This window comes from Onychostruthus taczanowskii, unplaced genomic scaffold (assembly GCF_017590055.1).
Source record: "Onychostruthus taczanowskii isolate IOZ18803 unplaced genomic scaffold, ASM1759005v1 scaffold9, whole genome shotgun sequence".
In the NCBI taxonomy this organism is placed as follows: Eukaryota; Metazoa; Chordata; class Aves; order Passeriformes; family Passeridae; genus Onychostruthus; species Onychostruthus taczanowskii.
The window spans coordinates 662,101-681,381 of NW_024506993.1; positions in this window are offsets into that span (position 1 = coordinate 662,101).

The following is a 19,281-nucleotide window of genomic DNA, read 5'->3' on the forward strand; positions in this document are numbered from 1 at the left end:
TGGAAGCTACAAGCTGAACCTCCCAGCTTTTTTGCATAACACAAAGGCAGAAGAACACAGAGTTGTGCCAGAAGCACAAAACTCTCTCAAGGCTTTGAGGGGAACTTGCACAGGGCTCTGTGCTGCCAGTCACAGTGTGTGTGAAAGGAGATGGGGGATAAGAGGCAGAGAGTTGCCTAGGAAGGGATGGGAGGGGGAAGAAAGGAAGCTTGATGGTGAGAAGCAGGACAGAATAGGAATTATGTAAGCAAAACAGGCAGAAAATGAAAATCATGAAGAAAAGGCTGGCAAAGTTTCCTAGAGCTGCCAAGTTTCAGTTTCTGCCTCCTTTTCCTGCTGGTGTTCACAGAAGCACAGTTAAGGTGGGTGCAGAACCCCCATCCTGCCTGAACAATCACAGCCATGGAAAACAGCCTGCAAGTGCAGCAGCACTGGGTGCCCAGCAGTGTCCCAGGGCCCCAGAGGCGCCCCGAGGAGCCCTGAGCTCCCAAAGGCAGTTTCCATCCCCAGCCGTGGCCCCAGAGGCAGCCCTGTGCTCCCGAAGGCAGTTTCCATCCCCAGCAGTGTCCTCAGAGGCAGCCCTGTGCCCCCAAAGGCAGTTTCCATCCCCAGCCGTGGCCCCAGAGGCAGCCCTGTGCTCCCGAAGGCAGTTTCCATCCCCAGCAGTGTCCTCAGAGGCAGCCCTGTGCCCCCAAAGGCAGTTTCCATCCCCAGCCGTGGCCCCAGAGGCAGCCCTGTGCTCCCGAAGGCAGTTTCCATCCCCAGCAGTGTCCTCAGAGGCAGCCCTGTGCCCCCAAAGGCAGTTTCCATCCCCAGCCGTGGCCCCAGAGGCAGCCCTGTGCTCCCGAAGGCAGTTTCCATCCCCAGCAGTGTCCTCAGAGGCAGCCCTGTGCCCCCAAAGGCAGTTTCCATCCCCAGCCGTGGCCCCAGAGGCAGCCCTGTGCTCCCGAAGGCAGTTTCCATCCCCAGCAGTGTCCTCAGAGGCAGCCCTGTGCCCCCAAAGGCAGTTTCCATCCCCAGCCGTGGCCCCAGAGGCAGCCCTGTGCTCCCGAAGGCAGTTTCCATCCCCAGCAGTGTCCTCAGAGGCAGCCCTGTGCCCCCAAAGGCAGTTTCCATCCCCAGCCGTGGCCCCAGAGGCAGCCCTGTGCTCCCGAAGGCAGTTTCCATCCCCAGCAGTGTCCTCAGAGGCAGCCCTGTGCCCCCAAAGGCAGTTTCCATCCCCAGCCGTGGCCCCAGAGGCAGCCCTGTGCTCCCGAAGGCAGTTTCCATCCCCAGCAGTGTCCTCAGAGGCAGCCCTGTGCCCCCAAAGGCAGTTTCCATCCCCAGCCGTGGCCCCAGAGGCAGCCCTGTGCTCCCGAAGGCAGTTTCCATCCCCAGCAGTGTCCTCAGAGGCAGCCCTGTGCCCCCAAAGGCAGTTTCCATCCCCAGCCGTGGCCCCAGAGGCAGCCCTGTGCTCCCGAAGGCAGTTTCCATCCCCAGCAGTGTCCTCAGAGGCAGCCCTGTGCCCCCAAAGGCAGTTTCCATCCCCAGCCGTGGCCCCAGAGGCAGCCCTGTGCTCCCGAAGGCAGTTTCCATCCCCAGCAGTGTCCTCAGAGGCAGCCCTGTGCCCCCAAAGGCAGTTTCCATCCCCAGCCGTGGCCCCAGAGGCAGCCCTGTGCTCCCGAAGGCAGTTTCCATCCCCAGCAGTGTCCTCAGAGGCAGCCCTGTGCCCCCAAAGGCAGTTTCCATCCCCAGCCGTGGCCCCAGAGGCAGCCCTGTGCTCCCGAAGGCAGTTTCCATCCCCAGCAGTGTCCTCAGAGGCAGCCCTGTGCCCCCAAAGGCAGTTTCCATCCCCAGCCGTGGCCCCAGAGGCAGCCCTGTGCTCCCGAAGGCAGTTTCCATCCCCAGCAGTGTCCTCAGAGGCAGCCCTGTGCCCCCAAAGGCAGTTTCCATCCCTGGGAGGGCAGCAGAGCTGGGGCTGGCTGTGTGGTGTGTGACACATCCCCGGTCTGCAGAAGGGCTCAGATTGCTGTGGGTGCCTCCAGCAGCGAGGCTGCATCCCTGCAGACAGCACACCGAATGGATTTGGCTTCCCTGGCCCCTTTCCCTGCCTGCCTGGTTTTTAATGTGCCCGAGGCCATTCAGGGGATGTGCTGGGGGCAGGAGCTGCTTCAGTCGAGGTGCCTGCTGCCTTTGAGCCAGGATGAAAGTCATCTTCCTCGTGTCCTTTTGCATCTCACAGCTCCTGGCTGTCCCCAGCGCACTCTGGAGAGCTGCACATCCTTCTCCTCTGTGTTGTCAGCGCTCAGACACCTCGTTCTGCTGCAGGGGGTTTTGCCCGGGGCCTCTCCTGGGAGGCATTTCCACTCTCGTTCCTGCAAACCACAGCAGCAGCAGCTGGAGAATCAAAGTCTGAGCTCGGAGGGAGGACCACAGCAGCAGCAGAGCACACCTTAGCCCAGTTCCTACTGGGGACACCTAAAAGATTAAACTTTGCTTAGTTCTGCTGAAACCCTACTGGTTTCCAAAAGATATGGTGATATTTGGTCTCAGGTTGGATGCAGTGCCCCAGGGCAGGGGCAAGGATCTGCTGGCAAACATGGATGGGGCAGAGCTCAGGGAGGCCCCAGGCCAGAGAACTGCTTCCCAAAGATCCCCAAGTATTAACTGTGCTTTCAAACTTGAGGGAAAGAGGAGATATATTTGGGTTTGTTTGGTAATTTTGAATCCTTTTTTTCTCTTACACTTGTCCTTTTCCACCTTCTATGAGGGTCTTAGAACAGCACCTATGCCCTGAGCTGGCTCAGCTGTGAGGAACAGGGAAGAGAAGCATCTTGGAAGGCTCAAGGAAAATGTCCATGTGATAGTGTTGTAGTGCTCCTAATTACAGCCCTGTGTAGCTGCACACTTGGCTGTGCTCTGAAGTGTGCCAGCTGAGCAGGGCTGATTTAAAGGAATTTATTTAGGCAAGTTACTTGTGTGTGAGCACACTTTGGGGGATAGTTACTCACAAGGCTTTCAAAGGACTGCAAAGGCTGCAGTCACTCGAATCCTGTTGAAATTCAGTAGCTGTCGGTTCCTTCTGTGCTTGAATTCAAATAAAGCTTCACGTTTTATCTCCCTTTCTGTTTGAAATGTACCAGCTGTGCTTGACCTTGTGGATCATGAACTCTCCTGGGCCCCTGTGAATCTGCAGGGGCAGATCTGAATCTGAATCATCCATTGCTGCCCCGGAATCTCTGCTGCTTGCTTTGGGAGCTTTAGCACCTGGCAAAATTTTAATCTCTTCTCCAGAGAGCCCTCTGCATGCCCCAGGGACACCTTTTTTTGGTGTTTTGGGTTACCTGTGCTCCATGGTGCTGCTGGCAGAGCTCCAGGGACTGAGAGCCCAGCGTGGGCTTGTCACTCAGCACCAGGAGATTCATTGGAACACAGGGAGTGCATGGGAAAGATTTTACTGATGACAGTGAGATTTGGACAAAGATTTCCAGCCAAAGATCCATGAAACAATGCTGAGCTAGAAGCCACTGGCTGTTGTGACCCCGTTTCACCCAGCTGCAGGGCAGCTCCAGCCATCCCCTGAGCCCTGCTCTCCTTGCCCAGCCCAGTCCCAGGCTGTGCTCCACACAGTCTGATTGTTGGTGTCACAGCTCGATTTAATTATAGATATTCGGTTACGTAACTCCCCTCTCCTGAAGGATTTACTCTTCCTGTGGTAAGGACTGTGAGCAGGGCTGTGACCCTGAGGGCTGGGACGTGCACACAGCCAGGGAAAGCAGGCTGAGAGCCTCTTCTGGAGAGAAGAGTCTCCAGGAGTGCAGTGATGGCCTTTATGCATCATGCATGCAGACATTTCATGCAGGAGCATGCAGCCATTATCCCTTCCCCAGAAGACTTTCTGTTTGCTCCAACTACAACATTTAATTTTTAAAAGATAAGGTTCTTTCACCTCAATATTAAAAGTCAAGTCCCCTTTCCGCTGCAATTACAGGAGCAATAATGCAGGGCATTCTGCTGGGAGAAGCAGACCTGTCTGAGGACCAGGAGTCTGCCATAACTGTGATGTCCATGCAGCATGAAGGGAATTCTCTTTCTCCTCTTGAAAGGTGAAGAACATGACTGGTTCCTTTATCTACTGCAGGTTTCCTGCCTCAAGAAAAAAAAAAAAATTGAGATTTTTACTTTTTTTTAAAATTTTTTTTTCTTTTTTTTTTCTGTGAAAAGACTTTAAGTAATGAAGCTGCTCTCATAACTAGAAAGAGGAACTCAGCTCAGGGCTGTGTTCCTTTTCCCCTGTGCCTTTGGAGCCAGGAGAGCAGGGTTCATGTCCCCAGAAGAAGGACCCTGCTCCCGTCACACCAGTGGGGGGACAGCCCCCACGCTGTCCCCAGCCCTGCAGCCACATCCTGCCTGCCCAGGGCTTTGAATTACAGAAAACCACAAACATTTAGGAGATCCTAAAACACAAACCCTGCTCTCTAGAGAAGCACATCCCATATGTCTGAACTTAGGAAGAAAGGGAAGAAAATGCCTGTTTTTGTGCCTCAGCATTCATACACAAGCTGGTAGGAGCACAAGGAGCAAGAGCTGCCAAGCCCAGGTTCTCCTGCCACCTGCATTGCTCTGTTCATGTCTCTTTATGGAATGCTTGGATGGTCCAGAGCACTCTCAGCAGCAGCAGTTTATTTGTTTCATTCTTGTGTGTCCAAGAAAGGAATAAATGCACCTCACACTTCACAGCCATCCAACCCTCCTGTCCTAGGGCCATTTGAATTCTCGTGGTGTGCAGATGTGTGGTTAGGAAACAACAGGAAAGTTCTCCTCCCAGTGGGGATTTCCCAATGAGACCTGGGTGTGAAAGCAAAAGCAATGTCAATTATTACATTACTTTTAATTTCAATTATGTCAATAAATTATGCGGTAATTTCAGTCCCCATTTCCTCCCCTTGTAACTCAGACCCAGATGGGAATGAGCAGTTCAGGTGCAGCTGCAGCTAGTGGCAGGTCCTTTGCTAGGGCAGGAGCAGTTTTGGTGAGAAGAGGCTTTTGGCATGCAAGTGTTTATCTTCACAGAGCTCTGGAGCCCAGGAGCTGGGCAGGTCCTCAGCACACACAGAGCTGCTGGCAGCACATGCTGACAGGCTCACAGGTACCAGGCTCAGAAATATGGGGAAATTAGCTGCAGAGAGCTCAGGATTGATTGATTGATTGATTGATTGATTGACTGCTTTGCCACTGCACTGCTGGCCGTCAGGGCCCGTTCTCCTGCAGAGGAGGGCAATGGGACAGTGAAAGGAGCCTGGCAAGCAATAAGGGGATGAGGGGTGAGCCCTGAGCTCCTCGGTGTGAGCCCCACACCCTGTGTGAGCCCCACTCTCGGTGTGAGCCCTGCCCCGCACTGCCTGCTCCTCCCCAGCGAGAGCCAGAACCGCTGCTCTGCTGCAAACATTTCCACGCCTCCTGGACTAATTAGGAGTTCCTAATCTTTAGACTTCTCAGTGCTGTAACAGCTCTTGGCTTTGATAGGCTTTTGGCTTTGGATAACGCAGCTTCGAATTGTTCTGTGCAGAAGGACTGTGTGTTATCCATCGGCAAATCGGAGCTCTTGCAGCATTGCTTTGGTTTTTGTTTAAATTTCCGGGCTCAAAAGAAAAATGGCTTTTTAATTATTTTTTTAAAGCTTTCAGACAAGATTTTCTGTTTTTTTTTTTAAAGTTTCAGACAAGGTCTGTCATCCCAGCACAGCAGCAGGTTTGAGTTACCCAGTGCCCTGAGTTTGCCCTCCCTGCTGCACCTGTGCAGGACCTGCTGGGTGGGATTGTCCTCAGCTGTGCTGGGCAGCCAGGCTGGCACAAAACCCGGGCCCAGGGCTGCCCCTCCTCTCCTGGGGAGCTGCCCCTGCCCTCCTGGAGAGCTCGGGGGGCACCTGCAGCCCTGCCCTGCCCTGCCTGGGGTCACCCGGGGGGCTCAGCCCAAGCCAGGTGGGAGCTCAGGGTGGGTCTGGGGTGAGTTCTGGGGCACCCAAACCCCCCTGGCTGTGCTTGAGGGGCTGTGCCCAGCACAGGGGGTGGCCAAGGGTGGCTGTGGGGGTGCCCTGGCACAGAGGCTGACCCAGGATAATGCCCCCCTTCCAAACAGGTCACGGTGCAGAGCCATGAGTTCACACCTGCGGGGGCCACAGCAGTCAGAGAGCTCCTGAATTAACTGCAGGACTTCCCTGGGAGCCTTTTGAAGGTAAGAGCAACTTGGGGTTTCTTGTAACACCCAGAGGGACAAGGAAGGTGAATCTTTCTACAAGATAAATTCTGTAAGAAGGAATTAGTGATTTGGAAGTTTAATCTCTGCTTCCACCTAGAAAATGAGAGGACAAAGGCAAGTTGCTGTGTGATGTGAATGAAGACCTTGGCAAGCAGCAATTTTTTCCCTGCTGTTATTCTGGCCTGTAGAAGAGCCTCAGAAAAAGATCAAGAATTGGGAAAGACTCACAGATATCAGAGTTCTCATTCCCAGTGCTTGAAAGGCCCCAGGGAGAAGTAATTGGAAAATACTTAAGATCATATTGTTATAAGGCAGCCACATTTTGCTTTAAAATTGTAGTGCAATAATCTTCTTTACTGATGGGCAGGAGCTTGGTGAATTTAAAACAATCTGATGAAGAGCAGGTGGGCAGGGCTCTGTTTGCAGTGGAAATGATGCTGGGGCTGTAATGCAGTGTGCAACATCCCAGGGAAGTGCTGCAGTGGTGCAGCCTCCTGGCAAAACCCCACAGGTTAAAGAGAGCTGAAGGAGCTGGAACAAACCCTGGGGACCCCTGCAGGGAAAAGGGTGGGGGGCACTGGGAGGGGGTGTGAGCAAAGGAACTCTGCAGGGTGGAGTCTGTGGGGAGCAAAAGGTGACTCAGGTGTCCCTCAGGAGGGCTGCAAGGTGCTCAGGTGTCCCTCAGGAGGGCTGCAGGGTGCTCAGGTGTCCCTGAGGAGGGCTGCAGGGTGCTCAGGTGTTGCTCAGGTGTCCCTGAGGAGGGCTGCAGGGTGCTCAGGTGTCCCTGAGATGTCCTGCAGGGTGCTCAGGTGTCCCTGAGATGTCCTGCAGGGTGCTCAGGTGTCCCTGAGGAGTGCTGCAGGGTGCTCAGGTGTCCCTCAGGTGTCCCTGAGGAGTGCTGCAGGGTGCTCAGGTGCCTCTCAGGTGTCCCTGAGATGTCCTGCAGGGTGCTTAGGTGTCCCTGAGATGTCCTGCAGGGTGCTCAGGTGTCCCTGAGATGTCCTGCAGGGTGCTCAGGTGTCCCTGAGGAGAGCTGCAGGGTGCTCAGGTGTCCCTGAGGAGGGCTGCAGGGTGCTCAGGTGTCTCTCAGGTGTCCTGCAGGGTGCTCAGGTGTCCCTGAGGAGGGCTGCAGGGTGCTCAGGTGTCTCTCAGGTGTCCTGCAGGGTGCTCAGGTGTCCCTGAGGAGGGCTGCAGGGTGCTCAGGTGTCTCTCAGGTGTCCTGCAGGGTGCTCAGGTGTCCCTGAGGAGAGCTGCAAGGTGCCCAGGTGTCCCTCAGGAGGGCTGCAGGGTGCTCAGGTGTCCCTGAGGAGGGCTGCAGGGTGCTCAGGTGCCTCTCAGGTGTCCCTGAGATGTCCTGCAGGGTGCTCAGGTGTCCCTGAGGAGAGCTGCAGGGTGCTCAGGTGTCCCTGAGGAGGGCTGCAGGGTGCTTAGGTGTCCCTGAGATGTCCTGCAGGGTGCTCAGGTGTCTCTCAGGTGTCCTGCAGGGTGCTCAGGTGTCTCTCCTTGCTGTGGGGAGCTGTACCTCGGTGCCCAGCAGGAATTCTTTGGGTGAGTGCTCCGGAGGTGGCTGGGTTTGGGTGTCCCCAGGTTCCCCTGCTGTGCTCAGCACCTGCCCAGGGCTCTGCAGCTTTGCTGGGGCTCCCTGGCTGGGCTGCAGCCCCACGGGGGCAGGGCTCAGCCCAGACCCCCTCTCCCCCCTCAGCTCTGTGTCCCTGGATCCAGGTGCCAGACACCTGCACGTTTCACATGTTCCTCAAAGGGGATCAAGAACTCCTGACTCCTGCACTGCCATGGCACTTGTGCTGGGTTAGCCTTTCCTCCTGTGTCGTGATGTGGCACTGCTGGCACAGGCCTTTCCATGGAAGGGCAGAGAGAAATGGCCATGTTTTTGGCATGTTCTTTGACTTCAGACTCCCAGGAGATTGAAAGGAAGGAAAAGGGACAATGATATACCAGGAGGGTGTAGGCTGAGCACAGAAAGTCATGATTTACACCATGTTTCAGGTGACAGGGAGGGCAAAAGCTGCTCCTACAGTGCAGGCTGCCATGTGGCTGTGAAGCTTGGGAGGCTTCGAGGTGTTCCTCACAGATATTTTGTGTTCTGACACAAATTCTTGAGGTACTGAAGCAAACTAATTCATTAGCAATTTTGATAAATGATGAGACTGCTTACACGTGGTTTTCAAAGGCCTGTGCCACGTGGCTTGGCAAATAACACACACTTGTGAATGTTTCCATGAGCAGCACATGAATGTCAGAGCAGACATTGCTTCCTTTCCCAGAGTTCTGTCTTTAGTCTGTTCACTGTTTCATTACCACTTCTAGGTCATTAGTGAAGTGACACCCGAGGGGGAAGAGACAAATCAAATGACAGTGTAGGTGATGTCTGACATTAGCCAAATGTCAGGCTTTCTGATGGAGGCATCAAAATTAATCTGAAAATGTTATACCATTTTAGTCATTTTCCTAAGAGATTGAAAATACGAGAGGCAGGCTGATGACATTTTGATTATAGCTTCAAATTGCAAAGACCTTGCAGAACACACCTTCTTCTCTCCTCTCGTGTAATTAAAACCTGCTGTCACCTTGATCTTTATTATATTTTTCCATGTCCTGGCAGGCCTCTCGAGTTCTGTGTGCTATTGATCCTTGTTGTTTGAGCAAATTCAACATGTCAATATTGCTCAGATGAGCAAATGGCTCTTGTGTTTTGTATTTAAGGGTAAAGATGGAGGAAAAGCACGCGGCAGAAGCAGCACAGTAAGAGCATCAAGTAGCATGTGCAGAAAAAGATGCAAGAAAGTGAATTCCAGTCATGGCTCAGGAAAAGCTTTAAGCCCTGAGGTTAATTCCACGCAGGGTGATTCCAGAGGGGATCCCTGAAGCTCTCTAGGACCAGGTGTGCTGTTTGTAGGGCAGCACCCCTCTCTGAGAGCCAGAGAGAGGAAGTTCATTCCCACTTCAAAGTGTTTTAGAGCATGTTTGGTTCTGCCGTTTGTCACAAGCACGGGAGTGTTAAAGTGGCATTTTGTGGTGACAGAGCAGCTCTGGTGTGTTTTGCCCCAGCTCTGGTGTGTTTTGCCCCAGCTCTGGTGTGTTTTACCCCAGCTCTGGAGGGGCTGTGTTTTACCCCAGCTCTGGAGGGGGCTGTGTTTTACCCCAGCCCTGGTATGTTTTACCCCAGCTCTGGAGGGGGCTGTGTTTTACCCCAGCTCTGGAGGGGGCTGTGTTTTACCCCAGCCCTGGTGTGTTTTACCCCATCTCTGGGTGTCTGGGGTGCAGGGAGGGGATGGGACCCCCAGGGCATCTGGGTGGCCGGGTGGAGCAGCAGAGCCCCTCTGGGAAGCTCCTGCAGGGGCACCAGGACTGACCACAGCTGTGCCCACGGACACTGGCAGGGATGCAGAGCCTGTGCAAGGACCAGAGCCTTGCTGGGAACCATTGCCCTTCTGGCTTTTGGGAGTGGGAATGAACTGGGCACAGAAATTCTGGCACCACGGATGGGGGTTTCACCCAGCTGGGTTATCAGAGCAGTAACTGGGCTGAAATGAAGCTCAGGCTGAGGTGGCACGATGGCAGAGCAGCCTCCCTGTCCCCCAGAGCTGGGGCTGGCAGCTCCTCACTGCCCATCATCCCTGAGCTGGGCTTTCCTTGCTTTGAATCCTTGGCAGGCCATGAAAGCCAAGTGTGTGCAGCGTAGGAGTATTTTCAAAAGAGATTGATTATTGACTGCAAATCTGATTTTTGGCAGTAAATTCTGCTGCAAAGGGAAGCGAGGGATGCTGTCCCAAGAGGTTTTTCTGGAGTGCCCTAACCTAAAGATTTGCACGGGGTTTCCTGTCAATAGCTTTTATGTGCTGCTGTTTGTCCTGACAAATGCCTTCTGAAAAGCAAGTGGTCTTTAATTCAGCTGTGCTCAAATTTGCATTCCCTTAATGCAAAGCAGATGCTCTGATATCACCAGTGGCAAGGAGATAAGCTCAGTCCAGAGTTTTCTCAAGGAAATTAAAATGTTATGGAAGACAAATGCCCAGACAAGAAAAATCCCACAACAGCCCTAAAGCAATCAGGGAAAAAATTATGTGGATATTTGGACTTTACATTTTAATGAGACTCTTTGGAAACATTAAATCCATTTGCTTTTCCTTTTCTAGGCTTACAGAAGGGACAAGACAATGACTGTAAAAAGAAAATTTGGCATTAATATCAGTGAAGAAAAGGGTTATGTTCAGTATTAAATTCCTTCGCAGATACCTTCAGCATATAGTGAATAAGTAGAAATAGATTTAAGAAACACTGTAAAATTAAACTTTATAAGATTACTTTTTTATGGAATATGCAGTAGCTGCCACATAGAATAAATGTATGTTTTTCATTATATTTTTATTATGCATTTAAAGCACATTAAGGAGCAAACAACCATCAAAGAAAAAGAAACTTATTAGATTTAGCAAGTAATCATATCAGTTTTATGTATGGTTATATTTTGTGGAAGAAGGGAGAGATGCATGTCAGGTGTCCTTTCAGGCTATTCAGTGAGCCATTTTTCTTTGGGAGAACAATATTAATGGCTGTTTGGCTCTGTTCCTGCTGTATTGCACGAGCATTTTGTCTTCTTTATTACAGTTCCTTATAAGAGTGCCATTACAGCTGGAGCAACCAGTAGAGCATCTGGAAAAATGGATTGCTTTGATTTTGGTCTCTAAATGGGCCTCGGTTTGTGCGTGCACTCCTAAATTGTTTAAACATTTAGGGAAAGGTTTTGGTTTGTGAGTGGTGTTGAGCTGCACGCTGTGCTCCAGGGCTGGGATCTGTGCTGGGAGGAATCTGCTGGCAGACCTTGTCCTGCCATGTCTGCTGGTCCAAGTCTGGCTTCATCCTTGGCTCCTTCGGAGGGTGATGCCACTTGTCATCCATTCCTCCTGGCTTTGGTCTGCCTCGGCTCTTGGTCCCTCCCAGACCAGGTCTGCTCTCTCTCCTCGCTGTCCCCAGCTGCCTCTGCCCCAGCTCAGCAGCCTCAGGACCCCTGCCCTGCCCTGCCCGGGGCTTCTGGGCTTTGGGAGCCGTGTGGGCTGTGTTTGTGAACAGCCCAGCTCCCACAGCTTGTCCTGGGAGCTGCAGACCCTCAGCAGCCCCACAGCATCCTGGGCTCCCTGCAGGGAGGGCTGCAGACCCCCAGCAGCCTCACAGCATCCTGAGCTCTCTGCAGGGAGGGCTGCAGACCCTCAGCAGCCTCACAGCATCCTGAGTGCCCTGCAGGGAGGGCTCCAGACCCCCAGCAGCCTCACAGCATCCTGAGAGTGCCTGCAGGGACCCTGGTCCAGGTGTGCTGGACAGGGAGGGCTCCAGACCCCCAACAGCCTCACAGCATCCTGGGCTCCCTGCAGGGAGGGCTGCAGACCCTCAGCAGCCTCACAGCATCCTGGGTTCCCTGCAGGGAGGGCTGCAGACCCTCAGCAGCCTCACAGCATCCTGGGCTCCCTGCAGGGAGGGCTCCAGACCCTCAGCAGCCTCACAGCATCCTGGGCTCCCTGCTCCAGGGGTGCCAGCTCCCGAGCAGGGGTGCCACACCTGGCTGCTCCTGCTGGGCTCAGCCAGCCTGGGCACACTCTGGGCACACTCTGGGCATGAAATTCCGGCCTGCCAGGTGTGCCCAGCCGTGTGCTGGCTGCCCAGCCCCTGTCAGCCTCCCTGGGCTGGCTGGGCTCTGTGTCTGGGGGCTGGGATCCCTGCTGGGAGGAACCCAGGATTTTCTGGCTCCATGAAATTCCCTTGGTTGGCCCTGGCAATGCCACTGCAGTGGAGTTAATGTGGGTAATGAATGGGCACTTGAACAGAGCTGCTGAAAGCCAAAAGGGCAATGCTTGTTTTCATGCTGAATCACTACAGTAAATTTAGCAATGAGACTTGACATTCTCTGCCTAATAAGAGCAATTTTTATGCTCAAATTGTGACTCTCTTTATATAAAAGGAAAATAACATTAAGCAGTACTGTATAGCTTTAGCAGTGTCACAATTTCTATAAATGTCAGAGTACTTATTCATTTAGTTGACAAATGTCACTTCAGAAGCAAATTATTTTTCTTAGTGCAACATGATTTATGTATGCAACACAGTCCACTTTTTGAAAAAGTGGATTTCTTTTCAAGAACTATTAATATAATATTATTTTCAATAATTATTTTGAGGATTTAATATTTTCATAACACTTATTAAAGCAACATCTCTGAATTTTATTTTTTTTTGGTGGAAGAACCTTATACACAACTTTTCACTTGTGTGTTAAAAGCAAGTTTATTAATCCCTAGGTGATTGCTAAAAACTGAGTGCTCAGCAATAGTGACCTGGGGGGCCTGGAGGAGATGAAGCTCTGGTGCTCCAGGCAGGGATGCAGCTGAAAATTGCATTTTAAGCTGGGAGGAGGAGGAGTTTGGCACGCAGCAGGGGAAGGATGTGGGAGCAGGCTGGGCTGCTGTAGTTTTGCTCAGAGCTCTGTGCTGGGTACCCCTGTGAGAGCCAGGTCAGGTTTTTATTGGTGTGATGCAAAAATCCTTGTGCATCCCGAGCTCTCTCTTGCTGAACTCCAAGGTTACACAGCTTTTATGGCCCCTGCACGCTCTGAGTAGCATTTCATGTGCTGGGAGCCCAAATTCAGCACCAGGAAAGCAGCACTGGAGCAGCAAGCTGTGAACACCTTCCAAACCTGAAGGACGGCCCCAAAAGCTGTAAGAAAAAAGAGTAAAAAAATGCTAATGGGTACAGAAATTCTTGCTAAAGCACCAGTAAGGGATTTTACCTTTTGTATTCACTTGGAAAATATCATCCAAAGGCTGATTCTCCAGCAGGGGAAGGAATGGGTGCTTGCCACAGCTGCAGCCACTTCCAGATCCTTATTGCACTGAAGATTCAGCTGAGCTTTTTCCTGACACAGGAGATCCTGCTTTGAGGCTGTGATATTTCATATCCATATTTCATATGGCTTTGGACTGATGAAAAATCTCAAGGTTTTTTTTTCTGGCTTTGCTGTGGTTCATGTAGAATAACAAAGGCTTGTGTTTTATTTCCAAGTCAGTGGGATCCTCCCATAGACACTGTTTATTCAAGCAGAATTTCACCTTCAATCCAGCCATTCTTTGGAGGTCTCAGCCTCAACAGAGGCAGAAAATGCGATCCAGGTTTATATAAATAATTGCTGGGGTTTATTTTCTATTCCAGAGGGGGGAATAGTGCAGGTGTGTTCCTTTGTAGAAATAGTAAAAGATTTAGCGAGGAATGGCTTTAAAATTTAATCTGTGCAGTCTGCTTCCTGAAAATAAACCTTCTGCTGCTGTGGGGAGGCCCGGGTTTCTGTCCCTCTCAGGGAGGAGCTGTTGCTGTGTGGGATGTGCTGGGGCAGGGATGTGGCAGTGGCAGTGACTGCCAGCCTGGCTGCTGCCTGCCCAGGGTGAGCAGCTTTGCTCTTTTCTTTGCCTTGGGATTCCTGGCATTATTTTCCCATACTAAGCATCTGTATTTTAAAATATAATTTTCTTGAATAATTTGAATTAATGTTCAGGCAATTACTAGGCTCTTCATGTACTTAGGGTACATATGTAATTGCATCATTTGGACAGTTAATTGCACTGTTTAATGATGTTACATCAATTTCCTTATTAAGCATAATGAATCAAATGCAACTGCCATGCACATGGGGTTTTGAAGGAGCAGTTTCTCAGCTGGTGGCTTTAGAGCAGGAAAAAGCCTGACAGAAATGCCTGAGCTGGACTGCAAGGTGCTTTCCCACTGGCTTTGCTCAGAGAGGTAAACTGAGTTTTGAAAGAGAAAACCCTCCCATTGCAGGGTTTTGGGGTTCAGCATCCATTTTAAACCTTTAGCACTGAGAGAAGAACAAACAGATGGGCTGTGCAGGAAAGGGATGGCAGCTCCTGCAGGGAGGCTCCTGCTGCTGTCCCTGCTCCTATCCTGGCAGCTGCTGTGGTGGGACATGGCTGAGTGGGGACACTGGCTTTGGGGGTGACAAATCCCACAGCAGGGACACCCCTGGGGCTGCCAGGGACTGGAGATTCAGCCAGGGACTGCTCTGACTTTGGGGCTGTGCAGAGCGGGTGGCTGGCTGGCTTTGGGTGAGCTTTGGGGGGTGGCTCTGCTCCCTAAGCTGTGCTGGGGAATATTTCAGGAATTTAAGGACTCCCTTTAACGTGTGTGAGCAAGGGGGAGGAACACAGGAGCTGTGGCTGAGAACTGGAGCTGAAACACTGGGCAGAAAGAAGGGAAGCTGAGACCTGAGGGGCAGCGATCAGCAATGCTGAAAACAACCGAGAGGGAGAAGCTGCAGAAGGCAGGCACAGAGACCTCAAGGAAAGGAAAGTTCCTTTATTATTCCCTTAAGTTTATTAGCAGTAACATTTCCAAAAGGTTAAGCTGAATTGTCGAAATGAAGACTAACGGTGCTTGTGGTGCATTTGAGAAGTGAACTGCCCTGATGAAGAATTCATGGCCCGTTTTCCTTGGCTTGCACTTTGTACATTGATGATGCATTGTTGCAACACTTCCTAATGCCAAAACACTCGATGATTCCTTCATCCCTGCTCAGAGCTCTTTTTGGAGGGATGCTAGTGTTGGTTGTTTCCCCAGTTCCAGCAGGAATTTTTGCTCAGTGAAGGCAGTTTGGGATGCACACAGGAGTGGCTGTGACACCTCCTTGGGCACACCAGGGCTACTGAGCCGGGCTGGAGCTGGGGCAGGAACCTTCCCTGAGCCTTGGCTGTGCCCAGGGAAGGGAAGGAGTTTGTCCTGACCCTGGTGGGAACAGGACACCTCCTGCTCAGGGAGAAAAATGCATGTTTTGTGACCCTAAAGCTTTTTTAGGACCACAGACTGCTTTGGGTGGGCAGGGACCCTGTGACTCACCCACTCGGGCTGTGTGGGTGGAGGCACTGCTCCAACTCTCCTCTTTGGGATGCTATTTGGAACTCTCTTTCCTGAAGCTGAGCCAGAGGTTTCATTCCCAGTTCTTCACTGGTTCCCAGGGGCCTTGGGGGTGTTTTGTGGTGCCCTCAGCTCCTGGCAGGGGCAGGGGGCAGCCTGGCTGGGTGGGAGGAAGCCAGCAGGATGAATGATGCACAGGGAGGACACCTCCCTGTCCCCAGGCTCTCGGGGTGCCAGTGAGCCCTTTGTGCCCAAATGCCACCGTGGGTGAGTGCTGGGCAATGCCCTCCTGCCCTGGGGATGGCACCTCCAGGCACGGGCACGCTTGGAGGGCTGGGATTTCTTTGGTTTTAGCTCGCCAGAACATCTTTGGGACTTATCCCTGTGTGAGTGCTGGGAAAGAGTCTCCCCTTCAAAAATCGCTGGGAATTAGTGCTGCCAAGGGTGGAGGGGGTTATAAAATGTGTTCTGTGATGAGGATGATGGAGCTAATCCTGTCAGCTGGGCTGAGATTTTGTTCCAGACCTGCTGTGTGCTTAAACCTGCCCATTCACTGAGCTTTTGGGGTGGAAAAGCTTGAAATTATTCGCCTAAAAGTTGAATTTACAGACCCCTCCATGCACCTGGGCCCCTGTGCACAGAATATTGAAGGATTTTAGTGCTGTTTTATGATGTTTAATGGGGGCAACAAAGCAGAAGGAAAAGAGAGCATTTTGTGTTGCTTTTAGAAGCCATAATATGAATGAATTTTCTTCTACCTTAGGATCAGTGTGCACAGTAGCTACCAGAGACTTCCATGCAATATTATAGACACAAACAGATTTGACAGGGTTTTCTTTTCCCTGTGGAATTTCTAGTAAATAGAGATAAATCATCTCATCTGTTTTCTGTTTATTAGCTGGGACTGTATCAAATTAAGTGCCTCCAGTATTGCTGTGAGATGGAGAAATAATCACTACCCTCTATTTAATCATTTCCCTGCCAACATGAGCTCATGGCAGTGGCACTGGAGGAATTTGCTGGCCTGGTTGGCCACGTGTGTGTGCATGTGCAGAGGGGCTGCTCACAGGGAATGGCCTGGAAATGCCTGCCAGAAGCTCTGTGCTTCTCCTGCTGCTTTTATTCCTCCTCCTGGTGCTTCTTGTCTCTCACCTACAGCTTCGACACCACCTCGCTGTTTGTGACCAGACAAATTTGCTGCAAGACAATCATTTACGACCAGCTGAAGGTTTTCTGTGCAGAGAACCTTTTTCTGAAACAAAATATGGATTTTTGTGTGAGTGAAGCTTTGGAGCTGTGGCGCAGGTTGGAGTGCAGCTCTGCAGACTGACTGGGCTCCCCCTCGGGCAGGAAAAAGCAATTTAAGGTTACACCACTTGGCTTGGGGTCACTTCCACTTGAGCTTTGAGGGTCTCCAGTGCTGGGGATGGCAGGCTCAGGAAAACCTGATGTGAAAGCAGCATTTCTTGTTGGAAGGGTCATCCAGAGACTGGAGTAACTCCCCAGGACAGGTTAGGGATGCACTGCGGCCCCGTGTGCTCTCTTTGGGCTAAAATGCCTCCCCTGCTGTTGCTGCTGAGTGTAAAAGCTGAATAATTTGAGTTGTGTGTTTCAGAAAGCAGGAGGTACTTGGAGAGTCCATGTCCTCGGCCTGGTTGTTCATTTTTGTCTTGTCTACAGTCCCTGTTATCCTGCAGTAACACGCAGCATTCAAAGGCTGCTTTAATTGTATTCATGAGGCAGATTGATTTGCTTTGAGTGAACTGTAATTCTTTGTTCAAACCCCACCCCAAACCACCTTTATTGCCTTTCCCACTCCACCTTTGTGAAGGCTGCATTAGCATTTAAAATACAGCTTTTCCCTGTGGCTCTCCTCTCCTGCTCAGCCTTGGCCTGGGAGGGCACAGGGGCACGCTTGGAATTGCTCACAAACGTCTGCTTGGTGACACTTTGGTGGCATTTCAGCAGCTCCCAGGTCCCTGCCAGAGCAGGGCAGCAGCCCCAGGTGCTCGGGAGCATCCCTGGGGTGACAACAGCCCCTCACACACAGAAGAGCTTCTTCCTCCAGAGAAGATGGAGAGCAGGGGTCTTTGCTTCATCACCTCACTCTCCTGGAGCACACAGCACTTCTGAGAGCTGCACTTGTGCAAGGGTGAAAGGACCATCTGTGTCTCACTGCAGGCAGGGTTCTGTGCCTTTGGAAAGGCAGCTGGTGACAGCAGTGGTACCCTCAGACCCGTGAGCCCCCTCCCTGCCAGCCTTCCCAGGGGCTAGCCAGGCTCGGTGGTGCAGACCCCTCCCCTGTCAGGTTTTTGTGATGCCTCTGCATGACCGGGCTGTTCCAGCTGCACACAGGGGCTGGCTGTGCCCTTCCCCTCTCCTGACCTGCTGGAGCTCCTCCAGAAGGGCACGACAGGCTTCAAGTGCTGCAGACTTCTCAGGGAGGAGCTTTCTTTTGGGTGGTGGCTTTTTCCCTTGTCTTTTCGTTTGGTTTATTTAGACTCCCAGACTGCCTTGGGTTGGGAGGGACCCTAAATCCCACCCAGTGCCACCCCTGCCATGGCAGGGACACCTGCCACTGTCCCAGGCTGCTCCAGCCCCAGCCTGGCCTTGGGCACTGCCAGGGATCCAGGGGCAGCCCCAGCTGCTCTGGGCACCTGTGCCAGGGCTGCCCACCCTGCCTGGGGGAATTCCTCCCCAGTATCTGTTTGGTGATTTGGTTTTTCCTCCCCGAATCCCTTTGTTGTCTTCTTGTGAGCCAGCTTTGTCACACCGCGTGGGATGTCCTGGCGCTTGGTCACCCTCCCTGTGCTAATTCTGTCTCCCTGCTGGAACATCTCTCCCTGCCTTCCACAAGCCACGTGTCAGCACTTAAACCAGACAGCAGTTTGAGTCAATAAATGTAATTCTTTGCAGTGTGGGACTCTGGCAGGGAGCTCCTTGGGTATGGCAGTGATGATAATGGGAGTTTGCTGCTAAGGGCCTTCTGGAAACAATAGGAAGCAAACTCTTTGTAGAGTCAGGGCTCTAAGTGAAACCTGAGGTCTCGTTCAAGAAGGCATCACTGCAAAGGTTGGCTAGGCTGTGATAATATCTGGGGTGTTTCCTGTGATCCACTGCAGAAGTACAGCAAGAAGTGAGTTCAAATGGGGCAGAGGTGTGGCAGCCAGTGTGGGGAACACTCACAGTTACCCACCTTCATCCCCAGGGTTCCTGCTCCTTCAAACACCCAGGGGGTTTATATTGCCAGTAAAGCACTGCCAGCCTGCTCCTTCACACTGTACAGCTGCTGCTAAATATTGCACATGCAGCATTTAAATCAGCTTTTCGTTGTTTCCCGTGTTTGGGTGCAGATTTGTGGGCAATAGGGGTGGTAATTAAATATTTGTTCTGTGCCCTGGGAAGAGAACAGAACAAAAGCATCTGTTGCAAGAGGGAGGTTTATATCATCTAGTAACAAAAACTTTGTAAGTGGGAGGAGAGTTAAATACTGCAATAAATAGTCACTGAATTCTGTAGGACCCCTACACCTCCCTCTCCATGGGTTTTTTGGGTGAGAGAATACGTTGTGCTGCACACCTTTATTGTTGATTCAGCTTTGTGCCAGTGGGATGGACTGGGGGGATATTTTAGACTGGTTTTTTTATGATCCTAGGACACTTTTGTGCATATAGGCCCAGCAGAAATTCTTGTAGGAGGTGATTTAATGTTGGGGTTTTCAATCCCAATCACAGGTAATAAGTATCCAGAGTGATTCCTGTACACGTGCTCGGTTTAAATAAAATGTTCCTGTGGTGTTGGCTTGTTTTACCTGAATCCATTCGCTGTTCGTGTTGTTACTGATATTGGATTTTTTTTCTGTCTGTATGTTTTGTCAGCTACTGAAATGTGATTTAGAAATCCAATAACACTAATGTGCTGCAGAAATATGGCTTTATCCACTGACCACGAGTCACCCACCAGAAGTATTGCTTTCGTTTTAGAGCTGACCTTTTCTGTTATTTAGCCGAAAATCCACAATTGCAAAAGGAAATAGAGCTTTGCTTTTGTGGACAGGGTATTTTCCTTCAGGCTAGGAAAGACTGAGGGGCTGGGCTGCTTTCCCCGTGCTAATCC